General features: G+C 37.2%; 1 protein-coding gene across 1 annotated transcript in view; it reads right to left on the bottom strand.

The window, feature by feature from the left end:
• The window catches only part of RALGAPA2 (Ral GTPase activating protein catalytic subunit alpha 2), a 192,220-nt gene that overhangs the window by 21,536 nt on the left and 150,662 nt on the right, over positions 1-20,022 (bottom strand). The gene's annotated exons all lie outside the window — the stretch shown is intronic.

The following is a 20,022-nucleotide window of genomic DNA, read 5'->3' on the forward strand; positions in this document are numbered from 1 at the left end:
ATTCAGATTGAAAGTAGGTTTTCAGTTGTTTTCAATGTTTTTTTTAATATGACAAAATTGCTTACTTTTATAAGACTCCTTCAGGGGTTGGAACAAAGAGTAAATTCTTTACTACACTCTCATCTGTGTATTTGTTACTCCTTAATAGTTTACAAATGTGTTTCTTACACAGCACATTTCACTTTAAAAATACAACAGAAGCAACTTGTAAACCATTTCTAAAAGGGCAAACAACTTCTTTTTTGGTCATTATAAGGTCATATACATAGAATGAAGGCTACTGCTAAGCTTGTAAGCCGCCTTGAGTCTTCGGAGAAGGGCGGGATATAAATGGAATTAAAATAAATAAATAAATATGTTTAAGGTTTTTTTTATATCTCTGGGTCATTATTGTGCAGTGACAGAAACTAGCAAGTTATTTCACACTACATAACTGTATATTTATGTCCCATTCCTCTGGTTTATTTATATCCCATTCCTAGGTATATTTAGATATGCGTTTCCGTTATACGCTGAATTGCTGATGACTTGATGCTAATGACCAGTCTGCCAAACTTCCTAGGAGACAGCCATACGCCTAGAACCTATTCTAAAGGGACTGAGGGATGCCATTCACTTCTCATTATGAACATGCTTATTCTGCCTGGTGCTTGGCTGTTGCTAGGGATCTCAATTCCTCACTGACACAGCAAGTGCTGGTCCCCAACAGCAGGATGTTAGGCCTGAGTGGCCGTCTGGTGCACAGACTTTCTGACACTAAGCTGGCACGTGCTGGCGCAGCAGGGGAAAGCCAAGGCGTGACAAATTACTGAAAGAGCTAAGCTAAACTTATGGTTGAAAACCACCTGAGCCTGTGGACCTCTGTGGGCTTGGCATCTCTTCTCAATTCCTTTCCCCCCTCACCCTCTAAGTCCATGGTCTGCATGCGGCCTCACTTTTGTGGAAGCAGCTAAAATAAACCTTGTTTCCGTGCTATGTCTATAAACATAAGAAATGGAAGAGAAGACACTACAATTTTTTGGGGGGGAGGGCGGGAATGTGTTGTATATCAGAAAGTCTGATTAGCCAATGATTTTAAACAATGGAATCAATAATGGTACTTTCAGAGGAGGATAAACATTCGCCCAATAATAACTGCCAACGATTAGCAACAACATCTAGAAATTATTATAGATTTGCAAAATAATATCCCCTCCCTAGCCCTGGACATACACTGGGACAGTGGAGCTAATCTCATAATACCTCCAAGCACTATTCCAAGTAGTTTTCTTGGTAGCTATGTGGAAGTGCTATTGCTATTGTCCTCTGGTTTAGATTTAAATTTCCCAGTCTAGCATACAACTGTGGTTATTTCCTGGGTTAGCTTTCATCAAACTAAATTTTGCTTAGGCAGTTTCAAAAATGTACTAAGATCAGCTAAGTATTTCCAGTGGTAAATTGTCTAAAATAATAATAAATATAATATATTTTAAAAGTTTCCTTAAGTGTAGTATAAGGGAATTTTCTAATTAAGTCAGTAATTAGAGAATAAGTTTAAATCAGTATTTCCCGCACATTGAAAAAGAAAGAATGTGAAAAACAGCTACATTCGATAGCAGCAAAGGCAACACATTTTAAAATTCCTGTTCATTTTTAATCCTAATTTTAGATAATTTAATAGTATTCTTAGGTTATTCTAGATGAAGTAATCACTAGGTATTAAGTAAGACATAGCATAATAAAGCTTAGTTTCTTTCATTTTAATTAAGTCAATGCATGTTAAAAATTTAAGGGTAAGATTTCAGTGGGGAATTTGGTGTAGTAGTTAAGGTACTAGTCTAGAAATCAGGAAACTGGGAGTTCTAGTCCTGCCTTGCACAGAAAGACAACTGGGTGATGACTTGGGCCAAGATTTCAAGACTCCTCAGAAAATTATACCCAATTTGGCTACGTTATTTTTTGAGTGCAAATCATGCATTGTGATTTAGAACTGGCTGCAGTATGGCTGCTGCCTGGCCAGGTGTATCTTTTAGTCTGACATATCTGAGAAGTGACACTTGGAAATTGCTACCTGTCTTTTGGACCCAAATCCTTTCTGGTTATTAAAAGCTATTAAAAGAATTATCTGTTTCAGGGATGGTGAACTTTCTTGGGCCATATTTTTTAGTTGCATTCACATGTGTGTAACATCCTAGGAGCTACGTGCTAGGAATAGTTAATATCCAAGCAATCTTCTGAGCATTCCTTTCTTTCTCTGTCAGCATTGTTGTTGTTGTTAGTTGCAAAGTTGTGTCTGACCCATCGCGACTCCATGGACAGTGTTCCTCCAGGCCTTCCTGTCCTCTACCATCTTCTGGAGTCCATTTAGGCTCACGTCTACTGCTTCAGTGACTCCATCCAGCCACCTCATTCTCTGTCATCCCCTTCTTCTCTTGCCCTCAATCTTTCCCAGCATTAGGCTGTTCTCTAGTGAGTCCTTCCTTCTCATTAGGTGGCCAAAGTATTTGAGTTTCAACTTCAGGATCTGGCCTTCTAAAGAGCAATCAGGGTTGATCTCCTCTAGGACTGACCGGTTTGATCGCCTTGCAGTCCAAGGGACTCGCAGGAGTCTTCTCCAGCACCATAGTTCAAAGGCCTCAATTCTTTGGCACTTAGCCTTTCTTATGGTCCAACTTTCACTGCCATACATTGCAACTGGGAAGACCATAGCCTTGACTATACGCACTTTTGTTGGCATGGTGATATCTCTGCTTTTTAGTGTGCTGTCTAGATTTGCCATGCCTTTCCTCCCCAGGAGCAAGCATCTTTTTATTTCTAGGCTGCAGTCCCCATCTGCGGTGATCTTGGAGCCCAGGAAAATAAAATCTGTCACTACCTCCATTTCTTCCCCATCTATTTGCCAGGAATTGAGAGGGCCGGATGCCATGATCTTGGTTTTCTTAATGTTGAGTGAAGAATTCTCCTTTCAGGTAGGTGACATCATGCTGTAGGAAGCCAGTGATTATAAGGGAATAGATGGAAGGAGGGAGAAATTCTTTTTTTCTCCTTCTGTGAACTTTTGCTCAAAATATATTGAATTTGCATACCAGTAGCAGTAGGAATCAGCATTCCTGCATAAGGATACCATGGGGGAAGCAACAGGTTTTCCCCTAACGTCCTATTTAACATTTCCCATTGTCAATAGCAATAGAAAAAGAGTGATGTATTCTTTACTGGCACCTACATTGTTGGATTACAATACTATTTGCAATGTTTTGAAAAGAAGATTTGACACAAATAGAACGGGTCATTAATGTCAACATAATACAAGAAAACAGCGTACAACTGCACAGATTTTGCTTTATTATTTTGTGATATTTTCTACCATCTTAAGCTGCATCTGCCCTGGGCACTCTTCCGTATGAAGCACTGTGGCAGTGTTCCCCCCCCCAAAAACAAAACAAAAAAAACACAAAAAAAAACCACCACTGCTGCTTACTAGGCTTATGTTAAACAATACTGTGTGATAGCTGCAATATTCAAAATATGAGCACAAGTTATATAGATTTGTAATTGCAATATTATTCATATTTTGTTGTAGGAAACTAGTGGTGTTTCTGAAGGTTAGCTGGGGAGCAAGGGAATATTTTTAATGATTAGCAGCACTGTGGTTGCAAACCCTCATGACTGATATCTATGAACATGAGTGGATGCTCAAAAATCAGTTCAGGTATTTCAATTTTATAGGCATATATATTACCTGCAAATTCAGTAACTTCCATAATGCTTCTCAATGATTGTGCTCAGATAACTTAAGTTAACCCATTTTCTGTATTTGTGCAATACTCTGAAGTATAAATAAGACAGACAAACTTGGCTTGCAGAACAAAGTGTTACAAAAAACAACAACCTATCTAAGAGTTAATACCATCAAAACCTGATATGTACAAATCTAGCTGCTAGATTTAAATTAACCTGGTTAGCATGTTGTGTAAACATAGCCAATGTCTACAGAAAATTTCCTATAAAGCAATAATAAATCTTGTCTTTATAAAAACCAAAATGTTGAAGGCATGGGAAAAAATGTTTTGGAAGGAAAACACTGCCACAATGACTGGTTAGAACGTGTATTGTGCAATCAGTGGGAAGTATTCCTAACATTGACAGGATTTACTCCCTATAGATCCAATCTATATAGCTAATCATCAAACCACAAACTATTACTGATCACAATAACCTTTTTGATTAAAGTTTCATAGAACTCTATAAAACTATATTCAAGTTTAATGAAGTCAGAGAGAGTGTAGACATTATTTCTGTATTGTTTTATAGCTAATCAGATTTTACTACACCTTGAAAATAAATATAACATGCCATACTCTTAAAAGTATGATCTCCTAGGTAGCTGAGATGCGAAATGCCACATCTGATTACAGCCACCCAAAAATATAGCTATATAATTTTTTAAAAAATGGTGTAAGCAGAATTCTTTTCACTGCAAAGCAATGGTTACGAAAGAAATGCATTTCAAAAGGAGTGAGCAAAGGACCTACTGATAAATAATCTCAACTTATGCAATTACAGCATTAACACCATGAAGTTAGTGTACATGCCAACATTTTGCTATAATTTCAATTAGTTGCAGATGTCTGTAGGTATGTCTCAACTGACTTAATCACTGCAATGGCAGCTGGCAATGAGATAGTGCTTTAAAATGCTTTCAAACAATTAGTGTAAATCAATAGCACAAGACTAATACATACAATTTCTAATCTATTTCCATTACCTGGTTTTAGATTTTTTTGTTGGTACCGTATGTGCTCTTAAAATATGCTGATCCACGCCTACTACTGCAGGAAACGTATAAGTGACTTATGACCATTTCCCCACTTACGACCATTGCAGCATCTTCAAGGTCACATGATCAAAATTCAGACAGTTGGTAACTGACTCATATTTGTGTGTCCCGGAGTCACGTGATCGCCTTTTGTGAACTTCTGACTAGCAAAGTCAATGGGAAAACCAGATTCACTTAACAACTGTTACTAACTTAACCACCACAGTGGTTCACTTAAAAAACTGTGGCAAGAAAGATCGTAAAATGGAGCAAAATTCACTGCAACTGGATGTAAATGTGAACCAGTTGCCAAGCACCTGAATTGCGATTATGTGACCATGGGAATGGGGTAATGGTTGTAATCTGAATTTAAGTTGTAACTGACTTTTTCAGAGGCTGTCATTAATTTAAATTGCCATTAAATAAACCGTCACAGGTCGAGGGCCATGTAGTTTTGTCCCTAACATCGGCAATGAGCTAATTGAATTTAATAGCCCATTTCTTTCACTGCAATCATATTTTATTTATACAGTAAGTAATTAAGGGACTGTGATTAGGATTACACCCACCCCCAAATTATCTAATTAATATCATATCTGAAAATAGCACCCTCAGCAGAAGTACCATCAATTAAGATAGTCATGGAACTAAGAGAGACAACTTCTATATCTGAGAGAAAGAAAAAATAGGAAGAATGGACAATTGTTTACATGTGAGCATGCAAAAAGATCTGTGGATAATCTGTTGTAGATAGACAAGGACTTATGTTTGATAATTTTTTTTAATAATACTAGAGGTAGAATAGTGACTCTCCCTCTCTATCAATTATATTGCTGAAATAATGAAAGTGTGAATGATAGGTAACAAAAATGCAAGTTTTGCCTTTGTTCTTCTATGGAACAGCTTTTGCACTAGGGCTCTCTTTGATGAATTTCATAGGTTGTTCCAGCAAACAAAATTGATCCTGTGATCCAAAGACTGCCCATAGTTAAGACTGCTGTCCTTCTCATGGTAACATCACAGACTGGTAATTACTAAAATAGCATGGTCCTCTCTAATCTTTGCCAAGCAGATGTTGATTCCCAACTAGGGCCTGAAAGGATTCCATTGTTATAAAAAAAAGGCTGTAAGTGATTTCATCTAGATAATCTAAAATAAAAGCAAACTAAAGATAAATCAATGTATTTACAGCAGCTGTTATTTGTGTTCTGCGACTACAGACAAATCAAACTAAGTAATTATAATTGTATAATTGTATAAAGAGAGAAGGCATATCACGCAGTAGCCAATATCTATTCCTTGACTGAAAAAAATCTGATACACTGAGATGAGGCAAGCTAGTGTCCGCATTTTCTCTGCTCCATGCGGATTGCAGAGGCATTTCAGTCAAAAAGGCAACTGGATGTAAGATCCACATTGCTGAAATTCTCTTTGGAGGAAGAGAGATCAGGAGATTGTCCACATGTACTTCAGACAGCTGATTTTTGTGAGCAGATAAGATTTTTACAGCCAATTACAGATAATTAGAATAGAATAGAATAGAATAGAATAGAATAGAATAGAATAGAATAGAATAGAATAGAATAGAATAGAATAGAATAGAATAGAATAGAATAGAATAGAATAGAATTTCCAACCATTGTTTCTTGTCCTGCCCTCTGGTGCTTTGGAGAAGTTGCTCTTCTCTGTACTTTTTCCAAAGTCTCAACATCTTTTTTGTGATATGGTGACCAAAATTGTTTGCAGTATTCCAGGTGTGGTCTCATTAGGGTTTTATAAAGCGGTACTATTACTTTGCGTGACCTTGATTCTATGCTTCTGTTTATACAGCCCAGGATTGTATTAGTTTTTTTGGCTGCTGTTGCACACTGCTGGCTGATAATCAAGTGATCGTCCACTAGGACTCCAAGGTCCCTCTCTTTGCTTTTCTCCATATTAAAACTCATTTTGTTGGGTAGGGGCCATTGTTCAAGTTTGTCAAGATCTTTTTGAATCCTAAGCTTGTTTTCTGGGGTGTTGGCTATTCCTGCCAGTTTAGTGTCATCTGCAAATTTGATGCGTTCCCCTTCTATTCCCTCATCTAAGTCATTGATGAAGACATCGAAGAGTACTGGGCCTAAGACGGAGCCTTGTGGTACCCCACTGCTTACTTCTCTCCATGTGGATGTAGTACCATTGAGGACTATTCGTTGAGTAGTTTGTCAGCCAGCTGTGGTGATGATGTTGTCTATTTCACCTATTTGTAGTTTACCAAGCAATAGATTGTGCTCTACTTTGTCAAATGCTTTACTGAAATCTAAGTATACTATGTCCACAGCATTTCGCTTGTCTACTAATTTAGTCACTTTATTAAAGAATGAAATAAGATTGGTTTGGCATGATCTGCTTTTGACAAACCTGTGCTGGCTACCAGTTATAACTTTGTTTGCTTCTTGTTGTTCACAGATCTGTTTTTTGATTATTTTTTCCTAGGCTCTTCCCAGGTATTGATGTTAGACTGATTGGTCTGTAGTTTCCTGGTTGTTTTTTTTCCCCTTTCTTGAAGACGGGAACATCAGCCCTTTTCCAATCCTCATGTACTTCCCCGGTGCTCTAGGAATTTTGAAAGATATGGTGCAATATTCTGAGATAATATCTGCCAGCTCCTTCAGAACTTTGGGATGTAATCTGTCGGGTCCTGGTGATTTAAATTTGTCGAGGTCGGATAGATGTTGTCTTACCATTTTCTTGCTTATTTTAATTTTTGTTTCTAGTTTGTCTTTTGCAGTAGTTTTTTGGGTATGTTGGGCTATAATTTCTTTTTGTTTGAAGACTGATGCAAAGAACAAGTTAAGCAGCTCTGCTTTCTCTCTGTTGCCTGTTACTTCCTTCCTATCTTCTCTTTTTAGTGGACCTACAGTTTCCTTAAAAGGGACGCGGTGGCTCAGTGGGTTAGGACGCTGAGCTTGTCGATCAGAAGGTCGGCAGTCTGGCGGGTCGAATCCCGAGTGCTGCGTAGCAGAGTGAGCGCCTGCTACTCGTCCCAGCTTCTGCCAACCTAGCAGTTCGAAAGCACGTAAAAATGCAAGTAAGTAGAAAAATAGGGACCACTACGGTGGGAAGGTAACAGCGTTCCGTGCGCCTTTGGCATCTAGTCATGCCGGCCACATGACCACAGAGACATCCTCGGATGAGCGCTGGCTCTTCGGCTTTGAAACGGAGATGAGCACCGGCCCCTAGAGTTGGAAACGACTAGCACGCACGTGCGGGGGAACCTTTACCTTTACCTTTACAGTTTCCTTGACTGTTTTCTTGTTATTAATATGCCTAAAGAAACTTTTTTTATATTATCTTTGATTTCTGTTGCAAGTCTTTGTTCATTCTAAGCCTTTGCTTTTCTGACTTTGTTTTTGCATGTTCTGGCTGTCTGCTGATAATCAGCATTAGTTATGTTTCCCTCTTTCCATTTTTTTGTACTTGTCCTTTTTGTCTTTCGGTTTGTCTGAGAGATTTTCATGCAGCCATGCTGGTTTCTTCTTGGATTTCTTATTTTTCTTTTTCAATGGTATTGTGCTGGGCTGGGCTTTTATGATAGCATTTTTCAGAGTTTCCCATGCTTCTTGAGTTGTTTTCCCCTTTAGGATTTTCATCCATGGAATCTTCCCTAGTTTTTCTAGATCTGGGTTCCTAGATCAGCCAATAGTCGCATGTTCCACTATTTAAAGATTTAAACAAACATTTTGAAATTAATTAGAGTTTCTCATGTGAGAAACATCTGTTTTGCTTACATTTCAATGCAAAACAAGACTATGAAGGTCAGTTACTAAGACATACTATATGATAGCTATCTTAAAGGAAACCTTTGATCTATGGGTATATGAAGTACTTGAGCTTTTTAACTTTACTGGAACTAAAAGTTGTTATGAAACATGAACAAACTCTTTTGAAAACAACTGAAAAGGACTAAGGTGGACTCCACCTGTCTTTTAAGTTCACAGGAAATGATGCTGGTATGAAATCTGCTGCCCAACAGATCATCTTCTTTCTGTCCTAGCACAAGTTTAATATCCTTTTTAAAAATAACCAAATCAGAATGACAAAATGAACTCAGTCCCTTGTGGTATCTCATAAGAGTGGTTTTTGTCACATCGTTTCACTGTTCAGCCTTGCACAAAGCTAGTAAGGGCAAAGAAAAAGTAGTCACAATTCCAGTCTTACACATTTGTCCCAAAATAAATAATTTTAAACTTCTCCCAAATAAGGTGTACATCAGACCACAAAATTGCATTCTAATGACCAAATGGATGCACTCTGATATTTAGGTCCAGGGCATGCTTGGGAATACAGGAAGAAATAGCGACCTGAAATTACTAATCTCACTGACCACAAGGAAACATAGATTAAGCCCTTAACCTTTGATCTACACCATACTGCCCTTATAGTCAATAGATTATGACAGGAGTCCCCAACCCCCGGTCCGTGGAGCAGTACCAGGCCGCAGCATGCCAGTAACTGGTCCGCACAAACAAGCAATTCCCCATCCACGGGATGCAGGCAGCACACAAAACCACGTACCCTTTGGTCCACGGAAAACCTTTCTCAATGGAACTGGTCCCTGGTACCCAAAAGGTTGGGGACCTCTGGATTATGAGATGCCGAAGACTCAGTGCAAACTGAAGTCATACTTTCAACTAATCTGTAATTTGCTGTATTTGCAGCATTACATCATGACACATTTTGCCAGTTGCCTCTGCAGATGCCTATGATGCTATAGAGACATCCCACTTCCCAAAAATCCCCTTGATGTTGCCAGGGCACAGTTGTGCCAGGAACTACTTAAGGATATAGCCTTAATATAGGAAGCAATTTCTTCTGTTCTCAGGTAATAGATGAACTATTATTGCTAAGAATAGCAACTAAGGGGAAGAGAAAAATATTTCACATGTGGTAGCACCTTTCATTGGAAAGTGGGAAACCCACAACAGTCCAAAGTCTGCTCTACACTGAAAAATAAAACAGCTCCTAAGAATGGAAAAGTAGCATGTTTACTTCCCTGTAACATTCAGTGAGGCCTAGAACACCTGCCTTCTCACATTTAATGGCTTTTTTGCCTGTGATTGCATTTTAATTATATCTGCTACTCATATTCAAAATAACAAATTCCCATGAAAGTTTCATGTTAATTTTTATACATTATTGAATACTTTAATTAAACTATTGCTACTCATTTGATAGTATGATTGCTAATAGGTATAAATGAAGATCACAATGTATCCAATCCTTACTGAAATCAGATTTGAAATGGTTTCGGGATTTGCTTATGGATAAGGGTTGGGAATTTGGGATGAACAGATATTGATAACCTTATACAGACTGAAGAGTTGCTAAATTTGCCTCTGCTTGTTATAATGAAGGTTGGAAGTCATTTCTCTGTATCAAAATTCCCACTAAAAATTATAAACAGAAACTCTCTCCAGCCAAAATGTCTGAGGGAAGAGAATTTATCCACCGCCAAAAATATTGGGCCCTTATAAATTGTTGGTGGGCATGGGGTTTCCTTCCTCTCTCTCCATGCAAAAGGGAAAATAAAACTATTAAAAATAAAAATTCACGTGAGTGCTACACATTGGCTTCCTGTATTATTACAAATTAAATGAGAATTGCTGCTATATCTTTGATTCATATTTTCTATGTATCAAAACTTTCTGAAAATAGTACTAAAATAATTATGCTTTGGGTTTCAGAAGGTTTTTCTGAATTGATTCCCTAGCATGCAACAGATTGATAAGATGTTATGTGCTGTATTATCTATAGCCTGGTCAATGTGGTCTTAGTTCATATAGCAGGCAAGGATGATAGTTTAGGTGTTGTTGTTAGTTGCGAAGTTGTGTCCGACCCATCGCGACCTTATGGACAATGTTCCTCCAGGCTTTCCTGTCCTCTACCATCTTCTGGAGTCCATTTAAGCTCACACCTACTGCTTCAGTGACTCCATCCAGCCACCTCATTCTCTGTCGTCCCCTTCTTCTATTGCCCTCAATCTTTCCCAGCATTAGGCTCTTCTCCAGTGAGTCCTTCCTCCTCATTAGGTGGCCAAAGTATTTGAGTTTTAGCTTCAGGATCTGGCCTTCTAAAGAGAAGTCAGGGTTGATCTCCTCTAGGACTGACCGGTTTGATCGCCTTGCAGTCCAAGGGACTCGCAGGAGTCTTCTCCAGCACCAGAGTTCAAAGGCTTCAATTCTTTTGCGCTCAGCCTTTCTTATGGTCCAACTTTCACTGCCATACATAGTTTAGTTTAGGTACAACTGTGCAAAAAAGGGCCACCTGTCATTGCTGTAACACTTATTGTTTTGCTGAAAATAAAAGCCATATATTTTATCCAGAAAACCAATAAACAGATAAACCATGCACATAGCAATTGTCTCTTGCACAGATTCACCTTTCTTCTCTCCCCCACTCCCCCCATAAATACATAAATCACTGAAAGAGATGACGACAACCAAAACAATGGGAAGGCCATGTGAAAGGAGGGCAGACAAAAAAGCATCACTGTCCAAGATGGACTACAGGAATGACTCCCATCTTTCATCAAATGCCTTAGGACAATTGTTACTATTAAGCCTCGAGTACTTCAGAGGACTGTTGTGAGGATGGAAATAAAGGGAGAGATTTTGTTTCCCAAGAAGATGCTGGATACAAATATAATAAATAAATGCACTGTGTTTCTGAAGTTCAACGTTGGGCTGATTGGCATTTAAACTACTAACTGTATAAATCTGATGTTTCGAGATAGCAGCTTCAGAAACGCCAAATGATAGTACGGGTGGCCTCAGAACATCCACCACATTCGTTTGGGAAGCTGTCAGCTGTTTTCACTTTATCAGAGCAATCACCATTGTGTTGCACTTGCTTGGTAGCAAGGAAAAGCAGCTGGACATGGCATACTTCCGTTGGGGGGGGGTAAAGATTCCTCCCTGTTCACGAAGTGACACAGGAGGAGTCAGGAAAAGGGAATAAGGGATAGGTTAGATAGGCTAAAGTTAGATGAGATAACAACAGGTCTGGTTGGATATGTACCATGTGGCTGGTTATTCATTTTATTTGAATAGACTTGGGTAGCCAGCTGGCTTCCACTTTCACATTCCATTCTGTAACTGACAGAATTCAAATCACATGGCTTCAACATCAACCACCCCCTCCTTAGCTTAGCTCGTCCATTTCGTTCTTTGGAAATAATTCAAACCTTTGCATATTATTTTCTGACAAACTGATTAGCTTAATATGAAAATAAGCAGCCTGAGCTTTAAAAAATTATACAGGTTTTTTTTTTGCAATATAATCATTCAAAATTTACAATATAAAGAAACGCGTGCTGTAATTTATAATATTTTCAGTTTTCTTGACATTTCAAAGCTCAGGCAGCATTGCTTTCCAACAATATCCCTATCGAGCATGTTCTTTGATCTGTACTTTTTTGTTCTCGCTATTATTTAGTGCTAACATATTCAAAGATTCATTAGGATAATGCATTCATATTTTGCCAAGCTCAAGCAAGAACTATTAAACTAGAGCAACATTTCTATATGAAGAGACAATCTTCAGATCAAATTGATGGGCAGTAGTCAATGAAAAGGGTGAAAGTGAACATTAGCACATCAAAGGCACTTGTCTGTAAAAATAAGACATGGCACACACTTTAATCTTTTTTGACAATCTATTCATGGATGGAGAGACCTCTGACACAACTGTGAATACAAGGGAATCTTTGCCAAAATAAAGGAAGTGCGGAGTCCTACAACTTTCATACAATTGACTAAGACCACAGCTATCATATACTCTAAATTAAAAAATAGTTAATTGCAAACGTCAGAAATTTCAGTTTCCCAAATAAAAATATGCAAAATACTAGCATACTGTTAAGACACAGAAACAAACAAACTAACAAACACACACATACATATTAGAACTGCGTTACTGAAATTACAATAGCTCTCATTCATGGAATCGAAACTTCAGCAATAGATTTTCCTTCTGTGTTGCCAGGACTGATTATTGTACACTACTGGTAGTAAACACAAGATTTCTTCTGCCTATAGCATGTCTGGTCAGTTCCCAGAAAATTATTACCCTGTGACTTGCTCATATGCTTGCTAGACAAGCATAGGAAAACAACATATTTATTTGTGGTATTAATCTTTTTATTTCAGTCATGATTGATTTAGTGCTTTTATAAATTTACATTTTATTTTTCATTATATTGCCATAATGATTCTTTTTTTTTTAATTGAAAAGTTTTTATCATACATTTTATCTTTAACAAACCCCCCTACCCCTCCCCTATCCCTCCCTCCTTACCCCTCCCCCCTCCTTACCCCTCCCCCCCTCCCCCCCCCGACTTCCCAGAGCTAAGTACAAGGTATAAAAAACAAAAAAAAAGAATCATAAACAACCATATACTAACAACCGTAAACTCTAAAATCTATCACTCTCTAGCTCATATAGGATAACTACAAACACTATTAATATAGAATATATAAAAATATATATAAAAAAAAAGGGAAAAAGAAAGGAAGACTTATTCAAATGCTACATGAAACTTCTTAGTCCCGTATTTGTTCTGGATATACTCAATCCATTTTCTCCACTCCATAATATAGCGTTCTTGCGAATGATCTTTCAAATAGGCCGATATCTTTGCCATCTCTGCCAGGTCAGAAACCTTTAAAGTCCATTCTTCTATAGTCGGCAGTTCCTCCTTCTTCCAATACTGACCTATTAAGAGTCTTGCTGCCGTAATTAAATTCAACGTCAACTTAGTGTCCACAACTGTAGCATCTGTAATTATTCCCAACAAAAAAAGTTGCAGACAAAACTTTATCCTCTGTTTAAAAATCTTCTGCATGTTCCACCAGACTTTTATCCAAAAAGCCTTAACCTTTTTACAAGTCCACCATATGTGAAAATATGTTGCGTCTTCGTCACCGCACCTCCAACATTTAGGCTGATAATTCGGATACATACTTGCAAGCTTTTTAGGATCTAAATGCCATCTATAAAACATTTTGTAAAAATTCTCTCTTAGATTTTGAGCTTGTGTAAATTTTACGTTCCTCACCCAAATCCTTTCCCACGTATCCATTGTAATAACTTCTTGGATATTTTGGGCCCATTTAATCATACAATCTTTAACAAGCTCTGTTTCTGAGTCAATCTCTATCAATGCAAGATATATCCGTTTGATATGTGCTGGACCCTGATTTCTGATTTGCTTTATCAGATTTTCATCAGTCATTGTAAAACCATTTTTCTGATCTTCTTTCCACCTGGCCCGTAGCTGAGTATATTGAAACCAATTCTGAACAACCTTCTCTTCTCGCAAGAGGCTATATGATTTCAAACACCAGACATTTCTTTCCAAACTCAGAATCTCCTTGTACGTAGTCACATCATGTTTGAAACCAGCATGTATATTTTCTATTGCGTGTTTTGGAATTGCCCACAGTGGTATCTTGCAATCTAGCTTATGTCTATACTTCTTCCAAACTCTCAACAATGCCTGTCTTAGAATATGCACTCTAAACACATTGTCTACCTTCTTGTCATACAACAAATATGCATGCCAGCCAAACAACAAATCGTGGCCCTCAAGATTTAATAATCTCTCTTGTGTCAAATTAATCCAATCACTTATTCCTACTAATGCAGCAGCTTCATAATATAGTTTAAGATTGGGCATTTTAAGACCACCTCTCTCACGAGTATCCTGCATAATCTTAAGTTTAACTCGTGGCCTTTTCCCTGCCCAAACAAATTTATTGATACCTCGCTGCCATTCCTCCAAATTAGAATCTTTCTTAAGAATCGGTATCATTTGAAATAAAAATAAAAATTTAGGCAGGACATTCATTTTCACTGCTGCAATCCGTCCCAACAAAGACAATTGCAATTTTTCCCAACTCTCCAATTCTTTTTGAATTTTCCCCCATAGTTTTTCATAATTATTTTTATATAACTTTGTATTAGAGGGCGACAAAAGCACCCCCAAATATTTAACCCTTTTAACAATCTCAAATCCAGTTAATCCTTCTAAGAGAGCCTTTTGCGAAACTGTCATATTTTTGGCCAAAATTTTGGTTTTCTGTATATTAACTTTAAATCCAGAAACCTTGCCGTATTGTGTTATTATCTCCATCAGGTCCACAACAGAGTTCTCTGGCTGGGTCACTGTAACAACCAGATCATCTGCGAATGCTCTCAATCTATAATCCTGATCTCTAATTTGTATACCCTTAATTTTTTCCAAATTCCGTATTTTAACCAATAATATCTCTAATGTTAACACAAATAACAAGGGCGATAACGGACACCCTTGCCTTGTGCCCTTCTCAATATTACATGCTTCTGTCAGACTATTATTAACTATAATTCGGGCAGTTTGTTTTTGATATAATGCCCTAATCGGTTGTAAAAATTTTTCCCCAAAATCCATTTTGTCTAAAACTTTCATCAAAAATTGCCAATTCAATTGATCAAAAGCTTTTTCAGCATCTAGAAAAATTAGCGCCGCAGGGATCTGGTTGTTCCTTTCCAAAAACTCTATATTGCCATAATGATTCTTATATTACTGCTATCATGGCAGAAAGGAAAGTTTATTGATAAGTTTTCCAAAGTATTTGTTGTTGGTTCTTCTAGTAATGGGAGAGGTTTTATTGTGCCTATGGCACATTCACTGACATCCAATATTTTTGCAAAAGAAACAATAAAGATATTCATTACTTACCAAGTGTTGTGTTTAAATGACTAGTTTTATATTTAACTGGTAGTAGTAGAAACTGGAGTGACTTTGCTTTATAAGGAAACTTGGTGTAATAGTAGCTTTGGATATTATTTCTATTTTTATATGTTTAGAACTTACAAGATGAAACTTGCATTGAAACAGAGTGGATGTCAACCCTGTTTTTTGTTTGTTTTTTAAAAAAACTATGTAATCCAAATTCACAATTCTAGTTAATCATCTAAGTGCTTCATTTTGTTCTTAGGTCTCTGCATTTTCACATAGGGTGGCATCATAGAACGTGGTTAGGCTCTCTTTCCCCACATTAACTTCAGTGGGAAAGTACAGTCACTGCTGCTACGTGGAACTCCAAAGACAGAGTCAGATATAGTATTTATGTAATTAACCAACACTGATTGCATAAATATTGAAATCACTATATCTAAAAGAGTGCTTCTTCATCTGTATTACTGGAAGGATTTTCCAATTAAATCCTCCGAAATGCAGTATTAGCAGACTTTGAATGCTTGGTTGTATTATCAATCATCATTATACAGACAATGCTGACTGCAGAACGTAGCCACAGAATTTTGTATTCATCCTTATATACAAATTCTGAAGACTGAAAGCCTGTCATTTTTGGTCAACAGGAAAAATAAGGCCTAGTGCCTATGATACATACTATTGGATGGCGTTTATAGGGAATCAAGAGTCAGGCAACATACATAATTTTATAAATTATAATATACAAAAATGTGAAGTCACAGCTGCCACTTCTTTAACTGGTGTTGGCCTTCCTATGCATTAAGTCATTCATTTATTTGATTTTTATCCGGCCTTCATTGCTTTATAAGTAGTTCAAAGCGAGACACATACTTAATACCTTCTTCTTCCTATTGTCCCCAAAACAATCCTGCCAGGTGGTTGGAGAGAGTGAGTGACCCAAAGTCACCCAGCTGCCATTCATGCTTCAAGTGGGACTATAATTCAGTTTCCATATATCTCAGCCAGCACTTTAACTATTACGCAAAGCTGGCTCTCTTCCCAAAAACCTAGCACGTTCTAACATATTGGCGTAGTATATGTGTGGATTCAAGCACTGTGGCCTTTTCTAACTGACGGGTGGAAATTCTGTCAATGTGACTATTTTCTAGGTGCCATCCAAGATTTTTGTATATAGCACTCAGTGTGCTGATAAGTATTGGGAGCACCAGGCCCGGTTTATGCCATAATCTTTCAGTTTCTGCTTTCAGATCTTGATACTTTTATGACCTTCTCCAATCTTTTATCTTCTATTCCACTATTGCTTGGTGTTATGTATATCTTATAGTAAGGATTTTGTCTGTTTTATCCGAAGTGGAGTTAGCTAAGTTATGATATAACAAGCAACCAATGCCTTTACATTTTCATCCAATAGAAGCCATCTCAGTATGAGGTATTATTTCTTAATGAGCTTGAAGAGCCAATGAAATGGTTGGGATAAGAATCGATATAACAGATGAATCCCAAGATTATGCCACCAATTACCTGAGATGCGACGTGTGGTTTTTGAAAAAAAGAAGAGGGGGGGAGATAGAATTAGTGAAATATCACCAGATGTAGACCCAGTAGGACATATCAGCAGAATACTGAACTGAGCTGAGTTTTCTCAAGACCATTGTCACACAATGGAACAGGAAGAGGAAAGGGGTTATTGGACACTATTGTTCTGGAGTGCCACTTCTGGCCACAGGAGCCCAGAATCCTTCCTATTTTTGAGAAGTTATGTGCAGCGAAGCAAAGTGATAGATGATTAGAGTGCAGGTGGCATAAATCATGCAGTAAATACAACTGAGCAGAAGTGGGAATGCATAATCATATCTGCCACATGGCAGTGGAAGTACTTAAGAGGGCTGACTTCTATAGTATTACTGCATGCTCAGTGAACTGCCTAGTAAGTGCTTTCTTTGGTAGAGGATAGCTAATCAAGATTAGGTTAATCCAAAAGGAATCTCAGCTGTCCACTTAATTAAAAATGCAATAGACAGAATGCTTACATCTACACCAAATCAATTGGCACAGTTCATACAGAACAGGCAAAGATCATGGAGACACTATTAGGTTTTACTTTGGAACAGTTTGTTACTGCAGCCTAAGGAACTGGACAAGATGCTGGGGTTGGTGGTCAGAACTATTACCTGATCCTTTGACCAGCTTTCCCAAAGCTGGGTGTCATTCAGATGTGCACCTGTAGACTTCAACTCCCATAAATTTTCAGTAAATGCCCATTCTGGCAAGGAAATTCTGCAAGTTGAAATCCACATGGCTGGAGGGCTCTAGGTTGGGGTGGCAGCTGCTTCAACTCTTATTAATAAAGGGTGGTAAAATGAGAGGATTTAACTGTATGGATCTGGATCAATTAGGTGTTGGCTGGTCAGTGATGTCTTTAGAAGAAGCCAATTTGTAGTTCTATGTGCTAGAGGGAAAGTATTATTTACAAATAAAAAAAACATACAGACGTAAATAATGCTCCAGAATGATATCCATCTATCATTGCCACTGTTATTTCACTAATATTGATCTACATCTAATGAATTAATAATTTCAGAAAGTAACTCATCTCCAGAGAATTAAATGAAATAGAAAACCAGAAATGGATTTTCTCCAAGATGAAACCACACACTTCCCTCCAGCTGAAAATCTACTACAAAGCCTGTTAAGGGTTCAACTCTGGATAATGTTAAAATGGTACAAACATAACCCTCCATGATGGTAAATATACCTGGAGAACTATGAATGAATACCCACTAGTTTGGAGAAATTAGTGAGGGAACATACACCTACATAATTTGTTTGCAATTTTTAAAACAGATTTATAGATATAACATATTCAACAGTCTATTTTTATAACATGATGCAACTTTACCAATGCTTGCACATCTTTCTCATTTTTCTACTGTCTAGCCAGTTAAGCATAAACAAGATTAATATTCCTCTTTTTCTTTTGGAAATAGACTCTCAAGATATAAAAGGAAAAAAATGTATGTAAATTTGAACTTTAAAAATATTCAGGTTGGATCAGAACAATTCTCTGACAGTAATCATATATTTCAGTTTTCATTCATGCATTCGTGCCTCTCTCAGTAACGACAATTTATTACACTCAATGTCAAACTATCATAAACACATAAATAAGAATTTATAAGAATTTACATTGGCTAGAATGACTCCAGTAAGATTGCTTTTTCAGTAGAGTGGGCAGCAACGTATGACTATAAGAATTTTTGAAAAAATGTACAAACGTTCGCAAGCAGGTTCTGTTTAACAGTTGAAAAAATGTATATGCCTTTTAGAGTGCTCAGGAACATTTAAGAATTTGTTAATTAAACTGCTTGTGGAACAGATGGAATGGTTATTTGGGATCTAATTATGTTAAGTTGTCCAGAGTTTTCAGATTTTAACAAGCTCAATAAAATGAATGATTACATATCAATCACAATTAGAGATACCAATAAGATGGACTGAATAATAATGGTAACATGTCAAGCATGGAAACACCAAGAACAACAGGCACTGGGAACTCTAATTAGGAATTAAACAACCCATCTTTACCCCTGGGGAAAAAAGACTCGAGGATATTTGCACAATTTCTTTCACTTCATGTACATGAATCAATTCTAGCATTTTCCCTCTCCCCTTATTTTTCAAAAACCTGAATCTAGCTGCAGAAATAAAACAGACTTTCAAATTTTTAGTCAGCATTAAACATACTGAATATGCTGCTAGTAATGGCGTTTCCATTTGACTTCGTACAAGATTATGTTTCAGTCACAGGTCTAAAAAGGCCAGTGTCAGTGTCAATTATCACTTTTATTTTTGTGTATTCTGATATATGTACAGATACTCTCGGCTCAGACTTATCTGCTTTAATAAAAGCTTTTGATATCTGGAAATAATATGAATAAGAAAATATGACTAATGGTAACCACTTCATTGAAGACAGGTAAGCTCAGTTATTTTCTATTTAAAAATATAATTTTTATATGGAATAAAATTTAATGTATTCAATTTAGGTGACATCTGAACTGAAGAGAAGTCTGGGTAGCTCACTACATTCCAAAAATAAAGATGCAATGTGAATTATCAATGGCAAAAGAAATAAATATAAATAAATAAAACACATTAGCAACAAAATGGTGACTGGCAACTACACACAAAATACACTCCACAAGAGCTTCATCTACTGCAGCTTAGTGCTGGGAAAACAGCCAGGTCTTCTGGAAAACTATCAGGGTGGAAGGAAGCTACACAAATTTCCAATACAGTTTCCAATTTTATTGTAGGGTTCAGAGAACAGAGTACATAATCAAAATATTAAAAATAACTTTACAGTGACAGTTTAAAAAAATGTTATGGTACTATATAGTACATGCTGTTTGCGAAGGGTTAATATGGTTTTTAAAAATCATTCTACAAGCCACAGCCTTGAATATCT

This window comes from Vipera ursinii, assembly GCF_947247035.1.
Source record: "Vipera ursinii genome assembly, chromosome: 3".
Classification (NCBI taxonomy): Eukaryota; Metazoa; Chordata; class Lepidosauria; order Squamata; family Viperidae; genus Vipera; species Vipera ursinii.